Source organism: Haliotis rufescens, unplaced genomic scaffold (assembly GCF_023055435.1).
Source record: "Haliotis rufescens isolate VD_foot unplaced genomic scaffold, xgHalRufe1.0.p SCAF_2, whole genome shotgun sequence".
Classification (NCBI taxonomy): Eukaryota; Metazoa; Mollusca; class Gastropoda; order Lepetellida; family Haliotidae; genus Haliotis; species Haliotis rufescens.
In genome coordinates, this window is record NW_025963890.1 from 76,731,687 (window position 1) to 76,750,268 (window position 18,582).

General features: G+C 40.7%; 2 protein-coding genes across 2 annotated transcripts in view; both read right to left on the reverse strand.

The window, feature by feature from the left end:
- Nucleotides 1-18,582, reverse strand: part of LOC124147611 (multiple epidermal growth factor-like domains protein 10) — a 305,895-nt gene that overhangs the window by 140,241 nt on the left and 147,072 nt on the right. The gene's annotated exons all lie outside the window — the stretch shown is intronic.
- LOC124125410 (multiple epidermal growth factor-like domains protein 10) overlaps nt 1-18,582 on the reverse strand; it is a 344,612-nt gene that overhangs the window by 28,286 nt on the left and 297,744 nt on the right. The gene's annotated exons all lie outside the window — the stretch shown is intronic.

Consider the following 18,582-nt stretch of genomic DNA (forward strand, 5'->3'; position numbering starts at 1 on the left):
GATAAAGACTGAACTCGGATTGTTTAACGTTACTGGAAAGTGTAGACCTTCCATAATAGGCGAGACAACGTATAATATGTCGTGAATAGATACAGTCTTTATCCTTAAGCTTTCCGAATGTCGTATTTAAACACGTTTATGTATTAAGAAATATCATACCGTTTTCATTACCTTCGATAGTCGCGAACATTTTGAAACTGTCACTTCTAAACAATAGTTATGACACCGTGCGTGAGCGACATTGACGCTGACCGCATCGCCATCCGTTAATCACCAGAGGCTGTTGCGCAGCAGCTGGTATTACGGATCACTGACGCTGAATACGTCTGACCGATCCGTTGACAGGAGCTATTCACACCCGATTATATCAAATGTACCAACATGTCATACTTATTATCAACCGTTTAACCTGTAGCCGTACGTTGCTTTAATATCCGAATAAACAACAAAATAGTAGCATATACGTTTTTAACGCTTTTTTATTCCAATACCAAGAGTGTACGATATCATCGTTTATAGTACAATCATCGGTGAAACTGTTTAAAATACGACTCATGGAGTTGTGTCGACACCGATAATAAAGAAAATACAGACAATAGTAACCGCAAACAACGCTATCGTAACATTGAAGCTTTCTACTAGAATATTTGTACACACGTCTACCGTATAGATATTTAAAACTATTGAATTCAGCATACATAAGCGAATTATTCAAACCGAATGAATCAAAACTTTCTACGGTATCCTTATTTGGTACGTAAAAGCAAATCCAGTGTAATCCCGAATGCGAAGCTGGCGCAGTGTTCACGATATAGGCTGCCGGTAAAGTCTCTCGTTTATGCGTACGTAGTCAATAATCCCTAGGTAATGTACCTTTGTAGACGTCCTTTAACTCGTAGTCGCCTCGCACGAAAGCGTCTATATCCGAGGTGTACAGCATCTTTACGTCATCATAACTTTACGGTACGCGTCCACTTCAATGCAGTTATTCATTTCCAAATAGGTAATCATGGTCAAAGGGTGAGCTAGCGGTTGTGAAAAGTACAGTTCGATTCCTACTTTGCCCGATTGTTTAGGGTAGTGATGTCCTTCATCCGCGCCTAGATCGTTACTAAAATCGATAATGTACAGGGTAAAACCGCCACGGAATTGTTCGGCCGTTATACCATGTAATCCATTTCGCCACAGTCCACCGCCGTTACGAAACAGGTCTCAGTAAGTTTCGTACAATCTGGACGAGTCGTCGTCGTAATCTACGTGGATAGATTTACCGTGTACCTGTTGGCCATTCAATTTTACGTTTAGATTTGTCAAACTTTGATGACCAAATTTGAAAGGGTTCAAATGGCATGTACCGGCATACGCATTATTTTCCACCAAACCAACGACCATACGTTTCGGGAGATCTCCGTTGACAATAGTTTGATTATGATAATCTCTTACACCCGTTGGTATATCGTGAGCAGTAGTCTTGACTCGCGTTATAGGATATTTTGCAGTTATCCCTTTCTGTAAAGCTTTAATGTGTAGTTCTCTTATTCGTGGCGAAACTTCCACTTGTCTGACGTAAAATTCCGCTCTGACGATCTCACTTTTATAAGTAGTCCCACCACCGGCGTACATCAACCAAAACTGATCAGATGAACGAATGAGTTCTAGTTTTATATTAACGCCGTCTATGAGATAACGGGGTTGTAAAAATATATCGCAATTAAGTCTTGACATGTATTCTACTTCACACGTGGGAACTATTGATTTCCACCGTTTTTTCGTCCCCGAGTTGCAGCGAGCATTGTCCATATTGAGATCGTCAAATTTGTTGGCTTCGTCCATATACCATCCTTTTTGACACGTCATACAACTCTGTTTAGATTCTTTGTCGAAGGACAGTAGCGATTCGACATAACTCCGGTAGGGGTACGTACCGAGACTGGGCGTGACCTCCTGCTGATTTTGACCGAGTTGTACCCTTACATCGCGGAAAAGACTGCGAAGGGAATTATTTATAGGCGCCACGTGGTCCGATGCTCTCGGGTTTGTATTGTCGCCATAGCTTTTAGTTACTTTGACAATAATTCGCAAATAACACTGCGCTAAATCGATATAACTATTAACGGGATTTAGGATATCAAATCGTATGGGTCCAGACCCGATTGTAGAGGTTGTCGGACTATATCGCACCCATTGACTATCGGTCATGCTCGTCACAACACACGGTACTGAAAATAAATCTAGTTCAGACTTTGCACATTCTATAGCCTCGGCATGAATCATCGTCAACGCGGTTTATTTCTCTTCCTCTTTCTGCGTATTTTAGCCGGCGGGGCACGTATTGACCCGTTCACGGATTGAACGCCTTCTGACAAAAATTCCCCAGCTCTTCTCCCCACGACATCTCGAACGACATTATATAATTTCTTAACTCCGCTTCTGAGCGCACTCTTTCCCAACGATTTTATCATAGGTAACGCGATTCTCCCCAAAGCACCGAGTCTGTTCCCAAATCCTCCGCCTGCTTGATAATATCGTCCCGTATAAACGGGTACGCTCCCACCAAACTGAAGTCGAGAACGTCTCTTTCTACGATATGGATGAAGCATTATGGGCTTCTCTTTTGAAAGTGTAGTTTAACCATTGACCGTCCGCTTTGAAATGATACACTTCTGCCCGCATCGTCTTTAATATAGATACTAGTTTCACAGTTTCGTATCGTAATGGTACGTACAGTATAGGGTTATAGTCTTTGACGTAGACAAAATCGTCCAACATAGCTTTACCATTGGTTACGTGAGTGAGTAATGGAGTTAACGCGTTTCCAACAACTTGAAACTCTATAATGTCGCTGTACAGGTACAGGTTATGGAATGATTGATTTTTAAGGGTATGAAGGGGTAAGGTAGCCGCCTGCTTTTCCTCGTGTAACGTAAACACGTGTTCATCGGACTTTGTCACAAAACCCAATAATCCCGCTAAGGCTGGGTGAAGTTTTATCGATACTTTGAAAAGCCTTACTCGGGTATATTGTTTTTCTTCTTCTTTGGAAACAGGAGGTAGTTTGAAATAAACGGTGTGGTTCTTAATAGTTAAAAACTCCCAATCCGTTGGATAGTAATAAAATTCATTAGGACCTACATCCGACAATTTTTTGGTTTCGGACTTGATACCTCTCTGTAACGATTCGTTGATCACCGCAACTAATTGGCTGCCGGTATAATGACCTTCGGGAATGGTTAGCGAACAGGCATGCGCGAAAGTCAAATCCACGTTGCCACGGGAACCGCTTGAGGTCGTAAGGATTTTACCGACTATCGATACGCTGAGGGTGTTGAGAGGGTTATGTACGTTTCGCCATGTCCCGGGTATTTGAACTTGAGATACCCCTACTTCCCATTCGTGTCGAAATGTAATGCATAAGGTAAATCAGTCGTGTACTCATTGGCTTTGTTTTCAGGCCTGTTAACCATAGAGGCGTCACTCGGTAGCGTAACGTAAAAGTTTGCATGGTTTGAATCCATCGCGGTATTACCCCTTTAACCTCTCGATCGAGCCGTATATAAGCTACACGATATGTAAAATACTATCTTTCGGTAACCACTGATTGAAAATTTTTGAGTACCCTTTCCAAGAAACAAACGCCTCGGGCAGCCCAGTTTCAGGATTAATTCTTCCTGATATGATGTTATCAATTTCGTACATATCGGGCTCTTTAACCGGCTGTAGTTCCTCCCGATAAAACGTTCCAACTAATTCATTCCGCGAATAGTCTCCCACTTTATACACCAGGGACAGTCTACCTTTAACTACTCTCGTAATGTAAAACACTTCCCGTGTCCAGTTAGAAGTATAACCTTTCTCGAACGCCATTTTACTTTTACTTAATCTAACAGGAGTACCAACCTTTATCGCTAATTTTTTCAGGCGTTTCTTTCGCGAACTTTTTATGAAATCGAGCACGCCTATTTCAACTACCGGGTTATCTCGTCTGACTCTCCGAGGTTTTCTGCCTATAGTTCTATGATAACTCGAATTGTAAGCCGTCACCAAATCTTGTAATATGTCGATATACTTGTAAGAACGGGTTTTAGTAAAATACCTCCACATACGTTGTTTTAGGGTTCTTTGAAATCTTTCAACAACCGCGCACTTGGTTTGAGGATTCTGACTAGTATAATAGTTGGACTGCATTTCATTTTTTACAAAACTTTTAAATAATTTGTTATCGAATTCTTTTCCCTTATCGCTTTGAATACTTTCAGGAGTTCGAGGTTCAGCGCGTTTGAGAATGCGTTTAAAACCTTAAAGGATTTTTTAATTTCAAAGGCTCCACCCATACCATTTTACTAAACACGTCTATAACGCACAAGATATACTTATACGAGTCATTCTCGATAGCCAAAGACGTCATAACGGTCAAATCCATTTGCCACAACTGGTCGCTAGTAACGATAGACGAATTAAACGAATCTCTGGGAAACTTATTTTGTACATCCCTGTGCAGCGTAAAAGCTGTCTGACTTTCTAACCAGTTTTTGACCATTCCAGGTCCTAGTCCGACCTATAGCATCCATTAAAGGTGTAACGCCGCCATAACTCGCGACATGCTTTCTGTCGTAATAAACTCTTTTTAACCAATCAGACCACTTTTTACTTAGAATGCGTGGCTTCCCACGATAAACTTTTTCTCGAACTTTTTGTTTTCTTCTTGGGACTCGGGGTGTAAATTTGTTCATGTTCAGTGTCTTCGTGCCTGTACTGCCACTCTAACTCTCGCCAACGTCGCCTATTACCTATCGTCTCCCTATTTAAGCCCCGTTCCTTTAATAACCCCAGGACGATATCCCAACCCTTAGGGGGCGAGGCTGTCGTTTTAGTGCGAGATAAATCCCTTACGATATCGGCAACCCTATGATCTTGTAAAGTCTGACCATCGACCTTTAACCTCCCATATTCGTCCCACCCCAATCTGGGATGTTTTGTTATGCGTTCCAATATCGAGAGAGCGGTATTTTTATACGTTTTAGGTATTGCAACGTATCCGACACTACGCTAAATCCGTCGTGACTGGTCTGGACTGGCTCTTGCTTTGGCGGTATTTCGTCGACGGATAATGCCTTTCGCGGCTTATCCTCCTTTATTCTAGCTCGACGTTGTAAACTTAAAGCTTTTTCTAAGAGACCGTTGTATTTCTGTAGCCGGTCATAGGAAGTAGTGTCGTGGTTTTCCAGCGTTTCTCGAATATCGTTTAAATTAGTTTTCCTCGACTGATTGAAAATAAAATCTTTTTTCAATATACCGTTATCCCGTTTTTGCGTATAGAGTTTCGTATAGAGAATAGGGGATTAAAATCATATGTCTGGCTTGATCCGAAGACATTACGATACTATACCCGACAACACCTTAATAGCCAGAGGCGCTAAAACTGCCGCTTATGCCCCGATAAATCCTCCTTTTTGCTGTAGTATTCGTTTCTTCGTGTAGTTTTGTTCTGTGTTTGAGTAAGGATTTTCTCTGACTGACACTCATCGGTACGTGTCCGAGAAATATATTCGACGCTACCTCGGATATCGCGTCTACGACTTCTTTAGGTAAATGACGTATAAGCTTGTTTCTAACGCGAGGCGTCACTCTACACATGAAGTGTAATATATCGGCATTTTTCTTCACTATACTCTTATTCATGACTCTTCCCAAGATGTAGCCGGAGGAATGTCTAGCTTCAATTTGAGATGGTTAACGTTAGATTTATTCTTTTGTACCCCGGACGTCTTCGGTTTAGTCACGTGACTATCGATCGGTTTCGCCGGATTTACGTTAACATTTTCATCGTCGGTGTTGGTACTACTTCCTTCTTCCGAACTAGTTTCAGTTGTAGATGTATCGTAGTCACTAGTGTCGGTGAAGTCGTACTCAGACGTCGCGCTGTCGTCACTACTGTCCCGGGAATCGCTACTACAACTTTCGTTACTATAGGCTCCATCCTTATCAGCACTATGCACGCGGTCCCATGATTTACAACCTTGTTGACACCACGCCATGACGATATTGAATGATGAGGGCGAGGTAATTTCGTGTATTAATACCTCTTAAGGTCGACAGCGGCGCCCTTTATACCCGTACGGTTGGACTACGAGTTCTGATTTTATGCGTAGAGCTACCCTTTAAGACGTAACAGCGGTACCACGAGACAATGCGCGTAGACCTCTAGGGTTAACCTCTTATAATACAAGCATCGTTATACCGTCCCCTTTAAGACAATGGATGTAACGTTATGGACAAACACTCGCGCATTATTTTGACAGTTATATACCGTAACGTAGTGCTTTAAGTTAACGCGTGTTTGCGTTACGAGTAAGGTATGTATACATCCATTGCCCCGTCAAATATATTCCCTCTAAATCTATACGTTTCGGGTGTCACGGGAGTCAGATCTAACATCAAATAAGTATGAGGCAATTTCGTCGCCTTGTAATACGCCTCTCGTATACATTTTATTTTCGTGGGATATACTTGACGAGCTAATGTTTTGATTTGAGACCCATCTCTCGGGTTTTTATAAACTACCATATGAGTACTATTTAAACTTATAGCTCGATGGTGTTTCGTTTCGATGGTGTGACTCTTCCTCTGACGTAATATCGCCCAGAAAACCGTCTACGACTATCCAACTCTTATCTCGAATTAAAATTTCTGCTTCGATGACGTTACGTATAAAATATATGGATATACCGTGTTTCGCGCAGAAAGACGATATTTCATCGTACAGAACCTGTTGTTCACTAAATACCCACACGATGACATCGGGTTTTTCGCACAGTGGTAAATCATTATCTAAACTCTGCAGCAACTTATATACAAAGGTTGTCTTTCCAGCACCGCTACTTCCACTTATCAATACGCGGAAAGGGTGTTTAAACGTGAATGTATCCCACGATAGTTCTTCGTGTCCTGACATGACGGCAGCAGTCGACCTAATGTCGAACATCCGAGCAGAAAACGTTATAAATATCGAATAAAGACAGAGGTGAAATTGGCTTGAGTGAGTGAGTGAGTGAGTGAGTGAGTGAGTGAGTGAGTGAGTGAGTGAGTGAGTGAGTGAGTGAGTGAGTGTGTGTGTGTCTGTGTGTGTGTGTGTGTGTGTGTGTGTGTGTGTGTGTGTGTGTGTGTGTGTGTGTGTGTGTGTGTGTCTGCTTGTACTAGTCCGGACTGATGTTGATTTACAGTGCTAACCCACTGAGATACCATGCCGCAGTTTAACATGAATACCCAACTCGCACACAGTATACTGTCTACGAGCCGACCAGTCCTCGCTTTAGCCCCTTAATGCCGAGCGCCAGATAGGGTAACAACGAGTACCATCTTTTAACGTCATTTCGTAGACCACTAGACCACGGAGGCGGTCAGAATAAAGACAGAAAATATTGAGAACGATAGATGTATGTTTATTCTTGAAAACGTATAGACGGCACGGGAACAAAGTTGTCAGGATGTCGAAAGCTGTAGGGGGGTCATTGCTACCATGGTAACGACGTATTAGTCCCACACTTTAATTCTTTTTTTTCATAATTCCCTGCATCTAGTCAGCATCTTGTCAGTATCTGGCCAGCATATGGTCAGGATCTGGTCAGGATCTGGCCAGTGGCTTTGTCATTCAAATGATGATTATCAGTTTATCTCCATTTACTACGTACGCATAAACGAGAGACTTTACCGGCAGCCTATATAGTGAACACTGCGCCAGCTTCGCATTCGGGATTGCACTGGATTTGCTTTTACGTACCAAATAAGGATACCGTAGAAAGTTTTGATTCATTCGGTTTGAATAATTCGCTTATGTATGCTGAATTCAATAGTTTTAAATATCTATACGGTAGACGTGTGTACAAACATTCTAGTAATAAGCTTCAATGTTACGATAGCGTTGTTTGCGGTTACTATTGTCTGTATTTTCTATATTATCATTGTCGACACAACTCCATGAGTCGTATTTTAAACAGTTTCACCGATGACTGTACTATAAACGATGATATCGTACACTCTTGGTATTGGAATAAAAAAGCGTTAAAAACGTTTCTGCTACTATTTTGTTGTTTATTCGGATATTAAAGCAACGTACGGCTACAGGTTAAACGGTTGATAATAAGTATGACATGTTGGTACATTCGATATAATCAGGTGTGAATAGCTCCCGTCAACGGATCGGTCAGACGTATTCAGCGTCAGTGATCCTTAATACCAGCTGCTGCGCAACAACCTCTGGTGATTAACCGATAACAACGGCGATGCGATAATGGTGGCCTTACCGGCCAGAAACATTCTCACGTCCAAATCTGTATGGTTTTCAACTCGACATACGTTTAGTCTGGTCACTGCCGACAATTTGAACTGATTAAGCGAACACTTTTCGCCACGGGTGTTCAGACTTTTTATAGTCTCAGATCTGGGTAGATATTATAATGTCTGGAAAATAGCGTTAGATGCTTCGATCGGAGAATTATTAGTTGTCCTAGTGATCCATTCGGCTACCGAAGAACCGGTTAGAAGACACATGAGGATAGATGTACCTAAAATAATAATACGTTTCTTTCCTTTAATGGACAAATTTCTACCCAACAAACCACATTTAGCGGTAGCGATGATGGGAGGTTCGTCAACAGGTTGTTCCATGCTTTCTCAACTGTTGAATTAGCTTGTCTTTCGCCGGTTACGTATATACTATTTAATTCCGCAAACCGGTGTTATACAAATCTAAGTTACCGGGTTTGAGTGCGGGTCACTGACCCGGAACTGTCACGTGATTGTCCGGCGTTGGACGTTCATTGGTTATCCGGCTGGTCACGTGATTTTGATCGCCGGACGGTCATCGCGGATTTATCATTGCGGTTCGAGCTTTTGGAGATATCGGACGTGAAAATGGATTCTCCAGATTTCAGCGCGGATTGCGACGCTAGTGTCGACTACGGATGTAAATGTTTGGATGCAGATAGCTGTCGGAGTTCGTGGACAGTGAAGTCGGATATTATGGTCATTCCCGATCATCCTTCCTACAGGTATTTTAAAAATCGTTTAGATACCTACTACAAATTTCCTATTCAAATTAAGCAGACTCCTCTCGAGCTGGCCAGGTGCGGGTTATTCTACACGGGAATGACAATTGCGTTCAGTGCTATATGTGCGGTTTTAAACTGTACAAATGGAAATATGAAGACAAAATATTACAAGAACATAGAAGACATTCCCCCAACTGCGTCTACCTGAAGACCGTATTTGGCTCACCATCCCGGCGATCTAAGACGTCGTCAACATCCACGTGTACAGCGTACGCACAGGTTCCTTATGGAACCACCAAATGTCCCAAAAGAAAACTTTTAACATTTTGCTGAGACGCTTTCAATAAAGATATCCTTTCTCTATTCCTTTTTACAGCTGGAGAATTTCACTTTGTAATTTTAGAATTTCTTTTTTATTATTAAAGTATACACTGAGTATAGAATAGCATTCACTAGGTTTAATTATGAATAAGTTACATAACAGCGCTCAAATCATAATTGGGTAGGACCCTGGGTGGAGGGTGGAGGGGTGGGACCCCTGGGTGGGGGAGGGACCCTGCGGGTAGAAATCAGCCAATGAGAGGACAGAAATATATGACGTCATTACTCTGGGTTGGGAGGTGGGGGAGGGGGGCCATGCGGGTAGAATCAGCCAATGGGAGGGCTGCAATATATGACGGGCAGAAATCAGCCAATGGGAGGGCTGCAATTAAAAAACGGGCATAAGTGCACTGTATACTACTCGTGGGCACTGAAACTACCATGTGGTGGACTATAACTTTATATAAATCTGAATCATCCTAGCATAGCATTAATACTAAAAGAAGCGTCAGCCCAATAATTAGGCTTCAGTAAATATCTATAAAAAACTACGTTGAGATTTTAATTGCGCATCATAGAATTTACACGTGGTTTCTGGGCCTACCTTTAGAATACAGTGCCACAAACTTTTCAATCACGAGACAATATCCTATGACGTAATTTATTGTATTTTTTTTGCCAGTCACACAGGCGAAACAATGCTATGTGACGTCAGGGGTCATCGAGTGTGCACAAGCTCCTCCCAGTGATCTATCATCTCTACACACAATGTCATTTAATACGACCAGCGGTGTTGAGAGCTTTGAATATTTGTTTACTAGCCTCTGGCGGCTCATTTTAAAGTAAGCGCTAGTTTACGAAAGTATTTATATATATTTTTTATTTTGTTTTTCTCGTTTTTCAAGTGAATAAAATGGTTATAAATGGTAATATACATATATTATTTTTTCGGTTCATTGATTTTCATAATTTTGCACAAGAATGCAGTTTATTAGGGATATTATATTGGCGCTGAACACATGCAAATGTCGCCAGTGTAAGGGTACGTTACCCCGAACTCTATCCTTAGCCCTTGGATCCCCTTTACGATCGATCACCCCTTTAGGATCATTTTGGCTACTGGAAACTGTCCTGGAACATTCACACAAGCCACTTTCACCGGCTACATTTTTTTAGTACTGATTCAAAAGCGAACTCACAGTTGTGTCGTCACTAGCCATAATTATTCTTCCCTCGTTCCTTACTATTATCCATATCATCCATACAGTGTTCCCTAAAACACTTTTCTGTCACAAAAACGTTAACATAAGCTTGAGCTGATGGTATATTACTAGTCATTAAAATCGAAATAATCCCCCATGCCATAAGCCTTGGCATACTGATTGACATAATTTTGAATTTCAGTACACATATCCAGAAAAAGACAGGTTTCTAACATAATGACAGTTACATTGATGGCGTTCCAGGAACCAAGGATCGTGTTTACTAAATTAATATCAAATATGTAAATGAATTTATACGTACAGCTTGTACTGAAGTACAGGGTAACCCTTGCTGACTGTACTTGTGTTTGTAGATCCACCTTCCACCAGGCACTTTGTTTATTCACATCGGTGGCGACTGAGTATATGGAGGAGTATGCATGTGATACTCCATCGACAGCTGCACTGGCGGGAGGACTCGACGAATGGACTGAGCTCATCCATGCGGGTTTGTTCTGAGCAACGTTTGTTCCAGCACCTGATAATTAAGAAATATGGTGAATCAGCATAGGAAAGATAATAACAGCAGGTTTTGCTGGTAATGATAGCTGGTGTTCGTTTGTATTCGCCCATTTATGTATTTTAAATATACCTGTTTCCAGTTTCCATTAGTAACATTTACAACTAAGCCCTAAAAACGGGCTTGAAACATGAAGTCAGCTCTGCACGCATGTTGTGAAGTACCATACGATTTTATTAACAATAACTTTTCACACGTCTCAACATGCCATCGTATTGCTAAATATTAAGCTTCATTCTACATATTTTCCATAAACAATAAATGTTCACCTTTTTGTTTCAGTATGTCATCATTCCTTGAGGAAGCATATGTTTATCAGAGTTTTAACTTCTACAGTATGTGGATAAGGAAGTGCTTACTCAGAGACAATGATTCCAGTCAATGTGCTTAATTATTAAAATATGCAATGAATTTGGTCATTTAGCTTGGTTCTTTGTGTGGGTTAATCCATTTGATAATAAAATTGTAACAAGCAGGGGATTAGCAAAACTCTCTCCTCTTCACTCTACACTTGTTATAAGCTGTTGGGTCGTAGAGATAACCATGTATTCGTTTTCACCAAATAACAACAGCATTGCATTTTAAAAAATACAGATGTGTCCGTGCATGTACAAAAGTCCGCACCACCGATTTATATGTCGAAAACAACTAACGAACACATAAGAATTTTCTACCAACTGAGCCGAGTACAGAAGAACTGGAAACACAAATTCGGTGAAGTCAAGCAACGTTGGTCGCGGAGAGTCCACCTTTCGGCAACTTGGCACCCGAGAGTTTCTACAGTTTCGAACCCCACACTGAAAAAAATGTAACACATGTGGCGCTTTCTTGGGCAAGAGGGGCACGGTTGGCCCAGTCGTCTAAGGCGCCGCGATTCGCTGGGCAGAGTTGCGTCCCTTGGGCACGCTATAGTGGTAAACGTCTTAGACCTGCACCACTTCGGGCTTTCCTCCCACATTAAGCTGACACGCCGTGATATAACTGGAATAATGTTAAAAGCGGCGTTAAACCCAACTCACTCACTCACTCCTTGGGGAAATGTCTTTGTTTGAAATCTGCCTGTGATGACCCAGTAGTAAATGGGTACCCGGTACACAGGCAGCTCGGTTTGTATACTCACTAGGGAGCTGAGAAAGACTCTTTAGTGAACGTTGATCCATTGATTTATGCACAATATAAATAGCCTGTTATCATTATTATCAGTATTATTAATAATATTTTAATTTAGAGATTAAATTGAACAATGCAGCAAACAGGGTTTGTGTGATCCTGACACAGACATGCTTGTTAGACTCATCATCAGCTCAGGGCCCTTGTCCCCTGCAGCCTTCTGGATTACCCAGATTGTCAGAAGGGCTCCATTTCTGGTAGCAAACCCGGGTACTCTCCCAATGTCAGCCAGCAGATTGGGAGGCTACAAACCTAAGGCACCGAGAACAATGGGGAGTCCGACAACTTGGTACTTGGGATGCAAGCGTGACATTTCGAAAGCGAGTTCTGCATATTTGCCATGTTTGTTCCTAAATCTTGTCAATCATATTAGAGTCAAAAGTAACAGAAAATTCAGTGACATAAATGATTTCATTGGATTTATAAAAAAGGACAACGTCACGTTTGTTGGCCTGGATACATCTGAGTTTGAATACGGGGCCTATTCCAAAGCATTTCGTATTTATTATTTTCCATGACGCCCTCTACATATTCTGGGTCGTACCATGGATTGACCTCTGTGTCCAAACCACAAGCATTGCGAAGACGGTAATAAAATGATTGAGCCACTCGATCATGTCGTTTAAGATACTGCGTTTGTGCCAAGCTGGGCATCCAATGACAATGTGTTGGACAGTCTCATTAAATTCATTACATAATCTACATTTCATATTTACATTTTGATGCAAAATCACACATGCACGGTTTCGAGTGAGAATTATTGTGATTATTTTCTACACCATGGTGTCTTTTGAAGAAAATATATGTGCAACCCAACCCAACCACTTAACAGTTTTTGTATATATTTTGCTTTCAAACATCATGAATGTTACATACTACGGTTATAACAAACTCAAAGGGGCCACTAATTTTAGTTCGTTATAACCTCAGTTCGTTGTAAGCATATATACAGCATATATACAACAAATGGCCGGGACTAAAAAATAAGTTTGTTATATCGGTCAGTTCTTTATAAGCTTGTTCGTTATATACGTGGTTTACGGTAGTATGTAAACCAGATCTAGAGCAGGATGATATCTATTCCATCTGTAACAAAACTTTTCTCAGTCATCAATTAATACTTTCTTGAACTTTCTAACTTATCAACACATCCATGGTTGTAAAAGGAGACTGAATGGATTGAGAGGTCAGGCTCGGTGATTTGGTTAATTACATTTAATCGTACTCCGACGGCGTTGATTGTTGTTCACAATATTGATAACTGGCTTGTGGTCCTGGCTCGATAATTTGCAGGCCGTCGTTATAGAACTGGAATGTTGCAGATTGCAGGGTTAAAGAAACAGACAAAACATTATGAAAAAAAATAATAATAGGCTTTAACAAATACCATTACTCCGTCTACTATTGTTTTTTTACCGGCTGGTTTGCCTTTTACGCCCAATGGAATTTGTTTCAGAGGATAATGGACACTATTATAATTCTCTGTTCTCTGTTGTTGACGTTATTTATTTCCACAATTGTTTTACTTGTAGAATTAGGAACAGTTTAACACGTGCAGTATTCGTCAGTAATTCATACACAATATAGCTCAGCTTAATTCTACCTTAACGAAAATCATTGTTCCAGGTGTGTTATTATTGGTTATTCTTAAAACAAAGAGCGGAAGACAAACATAATATCATCTGTTGAACCTTCATTTTCGAAAATCTGCCTGACACTCATTTATTATGTCATGTAATGTATCATTGATTCAAAGATAGATTATACCCCATGACATTTACTATATATCTGGAGAGTCCACTGTAATAATATGATTATAAACAGTGGGACAGTCATTCCTCCATTTTATCTATCTTTGAAGACGTAATTGTCTAATTCAACATGAAAACTTTTTCTGAATAAGTTTGATTTATTAAACACTGGTGATATGCAATCCATATAAACGAATTTTCTAATGTTAAGAACATGGATTGATTTTTCATTGTCACCTCTGCCTATTGGTCCTCAGAGAACTAAAACTCATTCCCGCTTTGATGCTGCAGGACATCATTAGCCTTTTTTGCCAACACCTGCTGTCATTACTGGTCCGGGGCGGTCGGGTAGCCTAGTGGTTAAAGCGTTCGCTCGTCACGCCGAAGACCCGGGTTCGATTCCCGACATGGGTATAATGTGTAGAGCCCATTTCTGGTGTCTCCCGCCATGATATTGCTGGAATATTGCTAAAAGCGGCGTAAAACCATACTCACACACTCACTCATTACTGGTCCTTTCAAATCATGTTCACAGCTATTTTGCCTTTCATTGGCGTACATATACTGATTCACAAAAGAGATGCAAATGGAGTTCCATTCAATGAACTGTATTTCAAGTGAATGTTCAGTGTACTTGAATGGCGTTATACAGACAAGCCGAATGTTTTATACATATACAGTGTCTGAAATTGTAAACCCATACAATGCATTTAGTTGTTCAATGTGAAGAATTTTCAAAGCAATTACAAACACAGTTTTCGCGTGGCAACTAATGGCATCAATAATTACTATATAAAGTGTAAATCAAGATCTAGGTTCGGGCTGTGGGAATAAGGTGCGTAGCTTGGTTGCCCGAAGGTATGTGAGTGTTCTAGATACTACACGGGAAGCCCTGTTTGATTCTGGCAGCAAGGGGAAGGGCGCTACCTTGCTGAATGACGTATGGTAGTATTCCCGCAAAAATACAACATGGTTTATCGGACGTGGTCACTGACGATATTCCGGCAAGTAATCTGGGAAATAATAGAACCAACTGCTTCAGGCCAATTGCTCCTAATATTAGGGTACCTCTCGCCTCGTGAGCACAAAGCGCGTACACTGCTGTCTGCTGTGGAACATTAGAGGCAATATATTGTCGTTATGGTTAACATTGACAACAATCTGTGTACACAGGCTAGACTGATATTGGTCATCTCTCTGCAGCTTATACAAGGTTTATTTTTACCATCAATCTGAATGATTCAATGCAACATTGTTTGTTTGTACCCGAAGCTGTCCTTTGCTGGTGGTATTACAAATAGTCACTGGGGGCTAAGTCTAGGCTAAACAGTTAAATCACCCACCCTACAGCCCCTAGTGACTATTTCCTGTTCCGGCAAATGAAATCTGCCCTACGTGGAAGATGCTTCCAGGATGACGAGGACATAAAGGCTGCCACAGAGGCGTGGTTAGACGGCCAATCTGCGGATTTCTATAAAAGTGGTATTAAAAGCCTGAAGGACAAATAGAATAAGTGTTTTGAGGTGAATGAAGATTATATTGAAAAATAAAAGTGCAAAAGATATTCTGCGACTTGGTCTTATATTGAAGTTGCAACACTTATTGAACGCCCCTCGTATGTCACTTAATGAAGCATCGTTAGTAAGTGTTAGTTAATTTGTAAATTTTCCGAATTTTGTAAATACTTGTTAGCAATTGAGGATATGCAGATTATCGAACATTACAGTATCTTTCTGTACCAGGAACATTTCAATTTTCAAAAAATAACCTGGGCATGCAATCTTGGAACTTAGTGACTGAAATACATCTTAAATATTCTTCAGAAATTAAAGATAGTTTGAACGTTATGCAGAATGACGTTTTTTAACTTTGGGATAAATCACCATACCAGATTTGCCGAATGTTGTGTTTTAAACACTGTGTTATCAGCAGGTGATTGGGTAAACCATCCACCATGAATAAAAAGGAAAGGGTTCGACCACAGTATCAGTCAAATAAAACCTCATTATCAAATGTAGCAAGCGTTTATGTTGACTCTTCTAAAGAGACTGATTATGGAATGTTTACTAACTTTCTTTGCAATAGGGTCAGCAATGAGTTATGAGGAAGTCACCAAAGTGCCTAACACAAGCATTTTGCATAGGGCACTGTTCTGCCAGGGGCTCACAAGCGGTTCACCGTAGTGAAAGACTTGTTATGGCGTTCTCCCTTTTGAGTGTCGTCGAGTGACATAAAGACGCCTGACTTAATTGCTTATCAAATATTAATGCAATGACAAGTGAATCCGACAAACTGTGGTAAACGTTACGCTCACGGCACATTTGTTGAGCGTGTTTATACATTTTCAGGAATGTAACTCCAGGAGCCATACATGTACGGTGTTGATCAAGCTAAGGATACGATGTAAGACAGTTGGGTAAAGGGTCAACAGCTCTACTCCCTAAATTACCGTACTGGAATGCATATCACTCACAGAGTGAGGTTGACGTCACGACAGTGGTAGCAGGGCAACTGCCATCTCAGTCATGATCAGGTGCGGTCAGCCATGACGACGTATCAGTAAGGACATTAACTATTCATTACAACACATATATTTCGCCTTATATATATAAAGGGTGTCTGGCAGGATGTTGTACTATTCATGTCAGAGTCTGATCGGGGTCGTCTATACATGAATCGCTTGCTTACACATGACCAAATAGCGTCCATTCCAATTTGGAATGAACGTTGGAATGCTTTGGAAAGATCGCTCATTCCAAACTTTCCAAAGCTTGGAAAGATCGATCTTTCCAAAAAATCCAAAATTGGAATGGCAACATTTCCAAACATATTGCCAACACTGGAAATGTTTGGAATGGTTTGGAATGGTTTGGAATTGTTTGGAAATATGATTAGAAGGAACAAGTTAAAATATGTTTTATCAGTATTTTGAACAATAAAAAGACTATGAATTAGGGGCTTTAGGGGTTGCTTATATAGTAATTTTGAAATTTTGAGATTTGGAAAGAATGCCAAGAGTGGGTGGGGGACGAACAAAGGGAGCTGTGTGTGTTGGGTGGTTGTTAGATAAGGTAGTTTTGGTTTTATTATTTTATTTGGGGTTTAAATGCGACTAATTAGTCCTGTTTTAATTAGGTATAAACCTAAGGCTTTGAATTTTTCTCCACAAAAGGGCGACGATGCCGTAACGCGACATTTTCAAGGTCAAAATATGTCTCGTTGTCGCATTGTCGCCCCATCGCAAATGTGTATAAAAGGCGTAAAGTTCAGTTAATGTTACAGTTAGGAGGCGGTTACCAAGTAACATCTGTCGTACAAGTTCAACCTGATACATGTACGTCTTGAAATGAAAACACAAGTCCGTCCGCGAGTCCATAACATTTTATTGTGAGCTCTTCTCTAAAAGTGCTTAGTGTTCAACACACAGTTCCAAACACGTAGTACCTCATCAACAATCCACATACATGTACCTCTAGTGCAGTGGTCGTCCGGAAGATCTTACTCTTGACCGTATCAGACAACTGACGAGTGCACACCTGACCTGTGACCTCGTTGCAACCCCCATGAGGTGTTTGCCGAAGGGAGAGGGGTAGGAAATGTGTGCTCCAGCCCAGCGCAGAACTCGCCACACACTGTATACTGCATGTTGTATACAGTATATTGCACCGATCTACGCAATTGGGATACGATGACATGCATCAACCAAGCCAGCGAGCCTGACCACCCGATCATGTTAGTCGCCTTCGTACAAGCATGGGTTGTTGAAAGCCTATTCTAAACCGGACCTTCACAGGTATTTTATTAATAATAAGGTACAATGAAATTCTGTATATGTCCATATAAGTAGATGGATAATATGCCCATACACGCCAATTAAATGGGTCAGACTGCATATGGTTCATTGATGAGTTCTTTCACAAGTCCCTATTTCAAAACATGTATTTGATATTCATAATAACTCCACAAAAGCTACGCAATGGCGACAAAACGGTACCAGCATCACAGATACCAATAATACATGAAATACATATAATTACTTTAAAATTAAAACATGTATCTAAATAGAAAATTAGAAGGATTAAAAATAGACACTTCCGACATTTTTCGTATTTGTTTTCGTTTGGAGAGAGAAGTTGTGATTGGTATCTGATGGGAGCAGTGGGGCAATTAATGAAACAAGCCTAGATGTTCAACAGGTTCAGGCTGAAATTTCCATCCCACTTCGGCTCCTTTTAAATTTAAATATAGTTTCTCGTTTTAATGAAAATTATATGTTTTCAAAGACTAAGTGTTAGTCCAACCGTGAAGTACAACTATCCAAAAGATCCCATGCATGTCTATATATCTTCAGACGGACTCTCCATGTTCCTGTCGATGTGTGTCAAAAGATATGAATTAAATATTACAGCACTGGTGAATAGGTTATATGCGCATGTCAGCGTCGATCCTTCAATATCCTTTTGTGCAAAATACATATATACTGTCAGGATGAATTTACGTAGTAATACTAC